The 12164-nt window shown below is 45.8% G+C and overlaps 1 protein-coding gene across 9 annotated transcripts in view; it reads right to left on the bottom strand.

Annotated features, from left to right (window-relative positions):
• The window catches only part of WASHC1 (WASH complex subunit 1), a 44691-nt gene extending 33143 nt beyond the window's left edge, over positions 1–11548 (bottom strand). Inside the window, exons 1-3 of one of the 9 annotated variants that reach the window (XM_042795353.1) lie at positions 11479–11519; positions 9943–10005; positions 9362–9443 (exon numbers count right to left, since the gene is read on the bottom strand). The gene's annotated coding sequence lies outside the window, so the exon portion shown is untranslated. Of the gene's footprint in view, positions 1–9361; positions 9444–9942; positions 10221–10989; positions 11009–11103; positions 11284–11303; positions 11380–11478 lie in introns of those variants that run through there. The other 8 variants (XM_042795354.1, XM_042795357.1, XM_042795355.1 and 5 more) reach the window with 8 other exon arrangements.
• Positions 11549–12164: the final 616 nt, after the last annotated feature.

The raw sequence follows: 12164 nt of genomic DNA, 5'->3' as shown, positions 1-12164 counted from the left end.
CCTTATTGTAGGATCTTTCCACATATAAAACCTAAACAGTCACTGAAATATTTCAGTTGTGCTCAACACGTGCACCAGAGCAGTATGCATGCTTCTGGAAGCAGCTGGGCTAAGGCCACTGCTCTGCAGTTCAGCCAGGAGAAGGCTGTGCATCACTCATGTTTCCCCATCCTGCCAGCCCTGCTCACCTCTCCATCAGCAATTCTCAAAGAGTCTGCTTCCCATGTTTTTGCTCTCAAGAATAATGAAAAAGTTCCCAGGACATGGAGGAAGATACAGAGAAGAAATCCATTTATCTGAGCACACTAGAAATTGTAAACTCACAAATACATTACTGTTAGGACGGCCTGATTAATGAACAGAGTAGAGTGTCCATATAGTTTTCTAATGCAAACTCTGACACTAGGCCTACACAACTCCCTTCAAACTTGTTTTCTCTGTACATCTTGTTCATTCAGACAGTAAAAAAAAACAAAAAAAAAACCCAACCACTGTCTACAACTGCTTATTACAAGGTTTCATCACACAGAGGGCTGTACATCTGTATAAGAAAATATTAATTAAGCTGAAGAGAAGCATAACAAAGGAAGATCAAAAAGTAAGGTATCAGAAACAGACAGAGATATCTCAGGGCACAACACATTTCTTCCACGGTACTTTGAGGTATGCAGGAGCCAGTCTGGGGAGCACTGCTGTGCGCAAACTGTAGTTCAGTCTGTACTGCAGAGAAGGCTGAGTATAACATAGAAACACAGCCTACGTTGGAGAAATTCATAAAACAAGAGCCTGAAGAGATAAGTTACAGCATAAAGAAAAAACTGTTGAATAGGTGAAAATTAGAAGAGTCTTCACCCATTCTTTAAATTCATTATCTTGCTTCAGAAAATGAAAAATATATCAGATTAGTCTTGCCTGCAGCCATTCCTGTATACTTAAACACCATCTAACCTCTCCAAATTTGTCCTTTCTGAACCTACCACAGCAGGTTAGGAAAGACTGTCTGTAAATATGATTTGGCTGTTGTTTTGGGATGTTTTTTGGGGGTGGGGTGGGTAAGGGAGTGGGGCTGTTTTTTTTGGGTGGGGGCAGGAAGGTTGTATAAAATTTAATCATATGAGAGGTAAAAAGAAGAAACCTAGGAGCCTTTCCACAGATAACAGATTTGCAAAACCAAGCCCAGCCATCAGAAGACCTGGCTCTGCTGCAGGAAGCCTAGACCTATTCTGGTTCACTTCATGCATCACTGGCAGGTAGACTCTGTATCCACACTCTTCAGCAGCAACGCTCGCACACTGATTAGTCTTCTTGACCGAGCCTGTTCAGCAGGCAGAAAAATACTATTTAGACTTGTAAAGCATACAAGTTAATCTGAGTGGAGTACAGCTAATTTTGAGATGCTATTTTTTGATCTGCTGACCACAACACCAAGCCTGAACCCTTCTGCCTTCAAATCTACTATTTGATTGACAATGCGAAACAAATGAACCAGGTAACACAGCGAGTGCACAGCTACGAGATACTTTGGCTTTGGCAGCAAAACAAGTTTACCATCCTCCCTGCCACTGGTCAAACTCTTCTGTTGCATCAATGCTGCTGATGTTTTGAATGCCTATTTTTAACTCATATCAGTTCAATGACCCAATTTACCACAGCCAGATATACAGCTGTAATTGCCCAGTCATGAAACAGAGTGGGAAGCAGGGGCAAGAGGAGGACTTCTTAAACTTGCTTCACTATCAAAACCATTACCATATAATGGTAATCCTGCCCCACAGGATGAGAAAACCAGGCTTTTCTCCTCTTGAAGCCAGGTAAGATTATGCAGCCCCAGTATGTTTTCCCAGACTCTCACCAACCCAAATTCTCTTAGTGACCTTCCTAAAGCCAAGCTCAGTTCAGCTGCTGAATGACAACAGATGCTCAGACTCAGAAGCAGCGCTCCCTCAGCCAAAACCAAAACCAAACTGTTTCTTTCTTCACACTGAGGAGCTACAGACTGTTTTTCAGGACCCACTGCTCCCTTGCAGAGAGGAGCACACAGTAGTGGGGCAAAGTGGGAAAAGCCCTGGGTGCTCCTGCTCACGCTGTCACAGTTCAGCTGTCAGTAAACTTCAGCTTCACAGGTTCTCAAACACAGCCTCTCACACGAGCTCCAGATTCTTACCTTTCCCCCAAAAAAACACATTGAAGAAACACGGTAGACCCTCTGGAAACGGCTGTCAGAGACAGATACAAGAGACAATTCTTTCTGTGCAATATAACAAATTAGAGATTTATATCAAGAAAGAAGAAAAACAGCAACAGCCTTCTAAGTTACTAGACTCAAGCAAAATCTCGTGCTACAGCTGTTATTTATTACTTCTTGTGACCAAACTAACTGGAGAAACAAGCCAGTTTTGCAAACACTTCGAGTGAAAGCCTGACCATATGCTTAGAATAAAAGCGGAACTGCTTCCCATAACAGACTGCAACTGCAGGAACAAGCAAGATTTTAATAGGGAAAATTCAAAATAATCCCAGCAAAAGTCAGGAAGGAAAGCAGAAACTGAACTGTCACTCAACAAGACTGAATCTTCCTTTATCTCAACCTCCAGTATACTGAGAAGGAAGCAGCACATTTCCTTGCCATGCTCCATTAGCAGAATTAGGCATTACATAAAAACAAAGTGCTGCAGGTTAGAAATATCTCAGCTCTCCCACACTGCCCAACAGATGCCAAGCCTTCATGTAACACACATGCCAAAGGTGCAAGTAAACTGTTTGTATCTTACACATGGAAGTGATTTTCACAAAGCAACAAACTGGTTCCAGTATCACTCCAGAATCTTAAAGAGGAAGCTAGCATGCTTCAGCAGAAAGCACAGCATCCTGGAATTATGATGGCTGACATGAAATACTCATATGCTACAGTGAGAAATGGGCATATAGGCCACCAAAGCAAGTGTTATTGAGAAAAGCTGATGTCAGCTCACCCAAAAGATTTAATCATTAGTGGTGTGACCACCTGTGGGTCACACAAGGCAGAAGAAACAGCAACACAGCTCTTTAATGTGATCAAAGAGGCTCTGGAAAAGAGTTGCAGCATCTAGGGGCTCCAGCCACTCTTTATTCAATTATTTTTTCTATGTCAACTTTCATGATCACGACAGATGTGCTCTGTTGTTATATAACAACATAATTTGCCTTATTAAATTGCCAACAAAGAGAAAAAGGTTGTTTTCTCACTGCACCACCTGTTTACACGAGAGTTATGTCCTGATTTGGAAGTTCTGACTAAAGCTAGCAACTGCTCAGATTTGCACTTTTGCCTTAAGCTGTCTATGCCTTTGACCTCCAGCAAGCTGGTACTGAGCTCATCAGGGCTGGTGGCTACCCCTCTGCACCCAAAGCTGCTCTCTCCCTCTCAGTTCCAACATTCACACTAGCAAAAGCTGAGCAAAACAACAGCAGTGGGAAACACACCAGCCTCCACTAGGCTGTCTCACCTTTCCAAATGACTTACACCCAGGCTGAGCACTCCAGGGCTTTCAAATATCTGGAACCAGCAACCAGTCGTACTGTTCAACCACCACAGGCAAGTCTAATACTCTGATGGTTACATAGAGACTTGCAGCTCCAAACCCAGAGAAGAAAGTATACAATTCACTGCTCTAGATAGGTAGAGAAACACTCCACCTACTTTGCTCACCAAGAATTAAACTCCTTTTGTCAAAGCTAAGTCCAAGAGAACTTGTTACAGAGCAAATAGAGTCTGTAAAAGAAACAGCACTCCTCTGAGTTCTTTAGAAAACATTGCTCTGTGGAGGACCAATCACTGAGATGATTATCTACAAGCAAAAGAAAACCCTACAACCTTAAAATACCTTACTTTTTCAAGGGAATGTAAACAAAGGCAATATTAAGAAAATAATCTGGCTTCTCTCAACACAAGCAGACTGTAAAGCTATATACAAGCACTTATCAGCGGCATGCTTTGCCATGAAAATAAAGGGAGAATAAAGCAAGCCACCAACAATATTTGTTTCCTTCACATGCTTCTAGGGATTAAAAAAAAGGGGGTTCAGGGGAAAAGAGGGCTTAAATACTTTGAAGAAAAATCAGTATGCATTCTTCAAAGACACAAAGGCTGCTTCAGCAACTACTGTGCTGCTGCTTCTGTCACTGCACTGGAATGGCAGCATGAACCAAAGGCCTGTAATTCCCACATGCAGTAACATCTCCAAAAAGAGGTGATAGGCCCCCTCTAGCCCTATGTTTCTCTTTTGTAGGACCCTAATAAAAGACCAATGCCTTGTAGCCACCTGCAAGGACACAGAGACCAGCAATATGCAATAAAACACAAGTCCCATACCACTATGCCACTACCACCAGCGTGGTTCCACAGTGGGAACAGACCAAGTCACAAGTGAACTACTGCTAAAGATTAAACACACTCAAAAGATGGGACTGGAGACAGGCTTTGGGCATAGCTTATCACAAGGTGCTGTCTCCTTCAATAGAGGAAAGACACATCCATAACCTGGTTCACAGCAAGAAGTCATCCCAAATTCCTCACTGACAGTAACTTCTTACACATAATACTGCCTACCATGTTTACCTACACCAATGTTGTCCCATCCTGGTTGACATTAACAGGCCTCTGTTATTCTCATTTCCCTCTGCTCCAACCTAGCACACTACATCAGCACACTGCTCACAATACCTAAATGAAGCTTTTAGAGCTCACAAAGCTCCCAGCTGCTACAACATCTGTTGTATGTCTCATCACAAATGTCTACTACTGTACACTTAACTATGGTACTCTGTAGTACTGTACTTAATATACTACATCATCCTTATTCTCTATTTTCCACACAGTCTACCCACAGAATTTCAAATAATGATCAAATCTGCTGTCATATTCAATTCATACCTTGTTTGTACTAGAAACTTACCTAGAGACCATTCCAACAAAATACCAGAATGAACTCCTCCAAGGAAAAAATAATAAAAAAAGACAATTCTGTGACCTTGCCCTGCACAGATAAAGCACACTCCTGAGAGTTTACCAGCTGCACAGCCAGGGAAATGTATTTAAAAAGGAGACTTAAAATGTTAGAAAAGCAAAACATGCCATTGCATTTGCTCCTCCTGTTAAGGGACAGGATAAGGCTGTGTGTACACATGCACTCACACAGATGCAGACATGTAACTGAAACAAAAGCTAGAAGTTGCTAACATTCTGGCGATAAATGCAGTACAAGAACCAAGATGTAAATCCTACTTTATTGTGCAGCCAATGGCTGTTCTGCCCTGTGTTGACATTCACTAAGGGGGTTGAAATTTGGTCCTCCAGCAGAGCACAGAAGAGGTAACCATCCTGGGTAGGAGAGCAGGATGTATTTCCAGCAGCGAGACAAGAGGTTCACCATCGTCCCTGTGCTAAGCCAACTTTACCTTTGGGGGGGGCGGGGGGGAAGAGAAGGGGGAGCAGGGAGGGGAAGAGAGGAGGAGAGAAGCACTTTCATAAGTTAAGAGGATGAAAAGTCTATTTATATTTTTTAATTAACCATGTTCTACAGTGTTATTAAGCAGCAATCAAAGATGCAGATGGCACTGATTTGATTGGCAAGAGGTGCACTGTTCTGAATATTAAGGAACTCTGCCCCTATAAATAGGTCTAATCACCATCTGAAGGCTGGAAAGCAGTGATGAAAGAAAGCATTAATAAGACCATAATTAGGCCCTGTAGCAGGCTGTACTCCACCAGGGTGCTTGTGTTACTAGACATCTCTTATAGTAGCACCCTCAAACTCTGTTGTAGACATTACTGCTTTGGGTCTCAGGATGTCTAGTAGCTCTTTCAGACAAAGCTCTGAAGAGTGGGGTTTCTCCATCTTTGGAGGCCTGGCATTGGTTAGGATTTTACTTTCCAGTGCCATTTCTGGAGCAAGAGAGCTCTCCATTTCAGTTGTCCCACCCTGACCAGTCTTAATGACTGAATTAAACTGGGCAGCTGGAACTCCCCAGGCACAGAGACTGGTGCGGGAAAGTGAGAGGCTTTAAAAGCTGTCTCTCTTCCTCCTCCTCAGAGCAGCAGGAGCACATAGCTGCCACACCTACATCACAAAGTTAACCTAGTCAAAGCTGTAAAAACTGTAAAAACCACTTCTGCTCCAGCTTTACAGAGAGAGATACTTAATCTCATCAACCTCATAGTTTCAGCCTGTCCTTACAGTGCAGCATTACCTCAGAAGAAAAACAACAAAAAAAAGTCCATGTAGAAAATGAATCCTACGAGGCATCTCCTGCTACGTGCTGATACTTCCAAAAGTCGCTCATTGATATGGGACTGCCAGTACAGTCAAGATCTTTTCAACAGGAGTCAGCCTCCCACATCACACCATGGCCCTGTAGAAACAGCAGAGCACTGAGGAGCCTGACTCGATACTCGGCGGGACTCAGGGGCTCGCACTGCATTTCACACACTGTGCATCCTGGCCTGTGGGCCAATATTCTGCTTGGAAATGGCAGGAGTGGATTCCATCACTGAAGCAGTCTCACCTCATCTGTCCTAGCAGCTGCTGCAGGAAAAGGAAAAGCTTTTTCTGCTGCACTGGTTGGCAGCCACTAGTGATATAATGCCACTCAGTTCTCCATATCCAAATGGTGTGGAATTGCTGGCAGTTACCACATGTGGTACCTTGCACATCCAGGTACCACAAGCACATCGTGTTGCACCATGTCAGCTACAGTGCTGGGTGTCTTTTTGTTAGCTGAATCTATGTACTACTGATAGCCCTTTAGTTCAATGCAACATACCTTGGGATCTGCATGCAAGGTACCCCAGATCCATTCAATTTAAAATACGTATTTCACTCAACCTACTGACTAGCAACATTGTTCTAGAAAAAGGTATTAAGGTAATGCCATGAAGATACTCACTTTGGAAATAGCAAGTAAGACTCTGGTCTGAAGCTTGCATTCAAAATCCCAAAAGTTTTTGTTTTTTTTAAAGTCAATTCCCTAAGTTGCAGAGGGAACACAATAGATAGGGTGCTTTGCAACAAGAGATGCTTACTGGCACAGTTTCTGTAAACTGGGTGCCCAACAGAAACACATCTCCTTGGACCATGGTTGGTGTCAGAGACTAACAAACACTGGTTGCTACTTATCTGTTTGCCCTGTCCTGCAGTTTCTGGAATAAAAGACCATCTGTACGTGATCTTTCCCAAGCACCCAGAGCTACCAAAAGAAAAGCACTGGCCTGTCAAAAAAATCTACTTCTGAAAGTATGAGCCCAGTATCTAAGGCAGCCCCTTCTTAAGGGGCCAGGGCCTGTTAACACCTTTGGCTCAGACACATTGCTTTAAAAGAAACAGTAGCTAATGCAGCTACTAAAGACAGATGAACTCTACCAGCAGCATGACATTAAGGCAAGGATGTTATGGACAGGTAACTAAATGCACCTGAGCTGGAGGATTTGGTTTCCCAGCAGCAGCATAGTCACATGGATCAAATAAGCATGGGTCTGAACCAATACATCAACTCACTTGGTGATCATTCTCAAATGGAGACCCTCCCTTTCCCTAAAAACTACCCAGACCCACTTAGATTTCTTGATTTGTCACATACTACGCTGCCCTATTCCACTTAGGCTAAAGAGAAAGCATCTCAGGGCCCAGCTTTACAATAGCATAAGGCAACTCTCTGGCAAACTGTAAAATACCTGACATTTAAAGATAAATTATGTAAAATCAAATAATATCAACTCTCCAGAAGACAGAATGCTACTACATTAAATTATTTTTCAAAGGCAATCTGAAAGGTAGAGACTTAGAAGAATTGAGGTGCACTTCAACCCTCTCAGCTACACAGGCTAAGACGGCCTCTAAGCCACTACTGTCTTCAAGACAATCTTGCCTCTCAACGCAGAGCTCAGGCAGCAGCCCTCACTGCCATGAGGCACCGAGCTGCACCACCTTGCTGAGAAAACCCTGTCCTCTAAGCACAGGCTGACATATCCAGCTGGATACATAAAGCTCATTTTGATGGACAGATGATGATATTTGAAGTTAAATCAGATAACCCACTCTGCAACTGTCACCTTCGGCTCTCATCATTAATGGACACAATCAGGCGCTCTAATGAACAACTGATCTGATTCAAAGGCAGACGTCTACAACTGACCCAAAGCACTGTTCTAATTGCCTGCCTTCCCTTCATCTTACTGTTTGTAATAAAAGAAGCCTAAGCAATTAGCTTAGCTACACCTACAATATGACATCAAAAGTAATGCTGAGACTCCCAGCCCAAACATCCAGACACAGCTCTTGACTGAGTTTCCTAAATGGAGGCACTTTGGTTTTGTATGCCTAAAGTACACAGAAGCCACTGGCTGTGTCAAAAGTCCCTTGGAGGGCCGTTTCCCTGCAGCAAGTTCTCTTAACTACTGAAGTTTCAAAAGCAGGCTAGCTAAAACACTGCTGAACCTTTGGTTCAGAAAAATGAGGAGCTCCTCAATCTTATTGTCAGACCACAGCAACAAATACATACTTAAAAAAAAAAAAAACATAGCACTTTCCAAACAACAACAAAAAAATCCAATTAATTTTCCCCTCTAATTCTCTGATGCAAAATCAGCTTCAGCCTCCTGCAGAGTGACGTTAGCTGCAGATCTAACCATTGCCACATCTCACTGCCACAAATCCTAACTAGCAACACCTTATTTTTCACCTCCACATTCAGTACTCTCTGCTACAAAGTTCTGGAGTTTTACAGCATCCATATCCCACCTGCACTGTGTTATAACAGATCCCAAGATACTTAATGAAGGCAACAACCAAATCAAACTGGCAACCAAAGTAGTTCCTGACCGTTTTATACATTCAAAAGTAAAAGGAACGCTTGCATTTCTGTAAGATGACAAGAGGGGAACTCACTCACTATAAGGAAGTGTCTTCAAGCCTGTTCACATTTACTAGAAGTAGTATCCCTACAGAGTGGCCTGGATGACAGGAGTTGACAAAAAGCTGGGTCAAAAGAATGACACCTGGGGAATCAATGAACTGCTGAAATTGCTGGATGGACTATTTTCTGGCAAAGGTTATTTTGTGAAGGGGTCCAAGCAGAGCTGATGAGCTACAGAAATCGCTGAGTGATAAAAATGATCCCTTCAAGCTCATATGCCACAGCCATGGGAAACATCACAGTTTTAGACATAATCCTCCTCTTCCATTGCATACTACTTTTAATCATAAAACAAACAAAAAAAAAAAAAACAACACCAAACCAAATCTGCTTTGCTTTCAGGCTTATCTCAGTACTATTATTCCCCCTTCTCTTTTACTGCTCAGGCTGAGCATGCAGTGACTACAGTTACCTGGTATCACCAGAACACACAAGCCAGACTGTGAAGTAGTTCCCAGGGATTATCTGCTTTCAGTTTTCTTGCCAATGAGCTCCTGCATTGAGAGAAGAGAACAGCACTTTTTATCTGAAGGAGCGAAGATTAAAAACTCAGTTTAAATATCCAGAGTGGTAGAAGAAGGGCAGATGCTAACCCTGTGCTGCTCTAGGAGTGCCTCAGGCATTTTTCTGCCCGAGGGCTCTTTAGTGGTATGGCTGTTTCCCCATAACCAAAGCATCCCAGGACTACAGAGGTATATCAGGCAGTCTTTACATCCTAGCTTTACTACTCAGACAAGACAAACATAATCAAATATCAAGAGAACTTATCAGCCCCTAGCTAACCTTCCTAAAAGAAAGTCTAAGCAAGGGACAGTTGACTGGAACACCCATTCAACTGAAATGCAGAAAGCCTCTACAAGGACATGCCAAAGTCACTTTGCCTCCAGCCCTTGCCTCTGGCAAGAGCAGCACTATCTGCTCCACTTCCTTTCACTGCTCAAGGAAGGCTCTGTATTTCAAAAAACTGGCAACAGAGACAGTTTTAGCTTCTACCTCATCTATCCAGGAGAGGTCAACCCGGTCTGCAATCACTGCCAGCAACACCCACCGTGCAACCTAAATGAAATAAATAGGTCATCTCATGCAAACTCCTAGCTGACATTTGCCTGAATCATGTGAAATGCCACAACCACAGCTGGCACTATCCCACACCCCTTGCTGGAAGCTTGCACTGTAGAAGCGAGCGGAGTTAAGAATTAGCCTACTCTTCCCCAGGGATGAAACGTCTCCTCTTTTAAAAGAGGCCTGTGGGAAAACCCAGGTGCTGTCCAACCACTCAATATTTGAATGACACAATTTAAAAAAAAAAAAAAAAAAAAAAGGGAGGGGGGAAAACCTCACCACAACAGCACTTCTGTTGCTTTCTAAATACATAGTTATGATCATCACTGCTGGATGCAGATTCACGATGTTCAGTATGTCCATCAGCAGCCTTTTTTTTGTGTGTACAGCTAGGTCTAGTAGCCCTGTGGTCTTTTTACCGTTGTCTGTCTCATTCTTTATTTTGAACACAGAAAATAATTAATATGATAAATGCATTTATCACAGCAGCATTTGGGTTCACTTGCAAACACTGATGACATGTTTTTATTCGACAAATCACTACAACACCACAGCTACCAGCTTGGGAGCTAGGAACATGCCCTTGGGCAACTTAAAGGCAATCCACGGTAAAACTGATTTGCCAGCACTCCAAGGGGCAAACTGTATTAATGCACTTATAGACTAGACGTTACATTTTTTATAATCTGTGGTGTTCCTTGAATTAGCTGACAGTGAACAGTAACGAATCGGTACCTGGAGTAGTACAAACCCCCCACAACTCCATTACAAGCCATTAGCTAACTTTGAGGAAAAGCGATGTCACCCACATCCCAGAGCCCTCGGACCCTTTCTCTATCCTGGACACTTTTTCTTCTTTTTTGTGACTCCACCCAGGCTGCAGCATACAGCTGCCTACCCCTGCGGGGTACCCAACCCACACACCGCGCAGCCCCCGCCCTTCCCCACCCGCCAAACCCCCCCCAAGCGCCCAGGCACCCCGCTCAGCATCACCGACGCGGCCTTCCCACGCTCCGCGCCTGCCCGGCGAGGCCTTCCCCCCTCCTTGGCGGCTCGGCACCGCCTAAGAAGCGCGACAAAAGATTTCCTAACCCTGTTTCCCCACCCAGCCCGTTTCCCGGCACCGAGCTCTTTCCTTCCCAACACCCGACGGGGGCTCCGCCGGACAGCGCCTGCGGCCGCCCGAAGCGTTTCGGGGGCGGAGGGACAGGCCGCAGCCCCTCAGGGGGCCTTGGAGGGGCTCACGCCCAGCGGGGAGGGGGTGCCCCCCCCACCGAGCCCCGGCTCCTCACCGCCGTGGTCCCGGCCCTCCGCCAGCACCCGAGCCCCCGCGGGCCCGACCAGGCCGCCCCGAGCCCAAAACCGCGGCGGGAGGGGGGGGGGGGGCGGTCAGGGAAAAAGAGGAGGGGGAGGGGGAGAAGGAGGACCCAGCCCCGCCCCCCCGCGGCCGCGCCGCGCGCCCCTCACCTGCCGCGAGCCAGCCACGCCCCTGCGCCGCTTCCGCCCTTAGTCGTCCGTCACTTCCGCCCGGTTAAGGCTCCCCCCCCCCCCCGTCTCGGCGCGGCGCTGGGCGGGGGCTGAGTGGAAGGTGGGGCTGCGCATGCGCGCCTGGGCGGTGGCGGGGGTTTCCCGCCTTCGCCTTTTACCCGCGCCGCGCCGCGCGTCGTGCCGGCTGCCGCGCCTGCGCGCGCCCCACCGCCACGGGTGTCCCGCCCGCCCCGCGGCAGGGCACGGGCCCCGCGGGAGGGAGGCGGTGGGTGTCCCCGAAGGCCTCCGCCTGTGAGCGGGGCCCACCCCGCCGCCCCCCCGGCCGTGTCCCGGTCACAGGGTGGGAGGAAACCCCACGGGTGCGGTGGTGTCTCGCTCAGCCCCGCTGCTGCCTCTGGCTGCTTGCCGGCTCCCACGCCCCTGGTGCGGGGCACGGCAAGCCGAGGGCGGTCGCTCACTCGAACCAGTCCTGGTTTCCTCGCCAGCGCTCGTGCTTAGAGTTGGGCAGTTTAAAAATTGACTTTATAAAACTTTTTTTTTTTTTTTAAAGTACATAATACTAGTTTGTTCTGTTGCTTTTATGCTTCCCTTCATGCACACGCTCAACCAACCGTGTTCTTCCAGCACAAATGCTCATGAAAACTGAATTTCAAAAGTGCATCTCG

The sequence above is a fragment of the Tyto alba genome, unplaced genomic scaffold (genome assembly GCF_018691265.1).
Source record: "Tyto alba isolate M040663 unplaced genomic scaffold, T.alba_DEE_v4.0 Super-Scaffold_21, whole genome shotgun sequence".
NCBI classification, from domain to species: domain Eukaryota; kingdom Metazoa; phylum Chordata; class Aves; order Strigiformes; family Tytonidae; genus Tyto; species Tyto alba.
The sequence above is the reverse complement of the archived record's forward strand: the minus strand, read 5'-3'. Positions and strand labels throughout refer to the sequence as shown.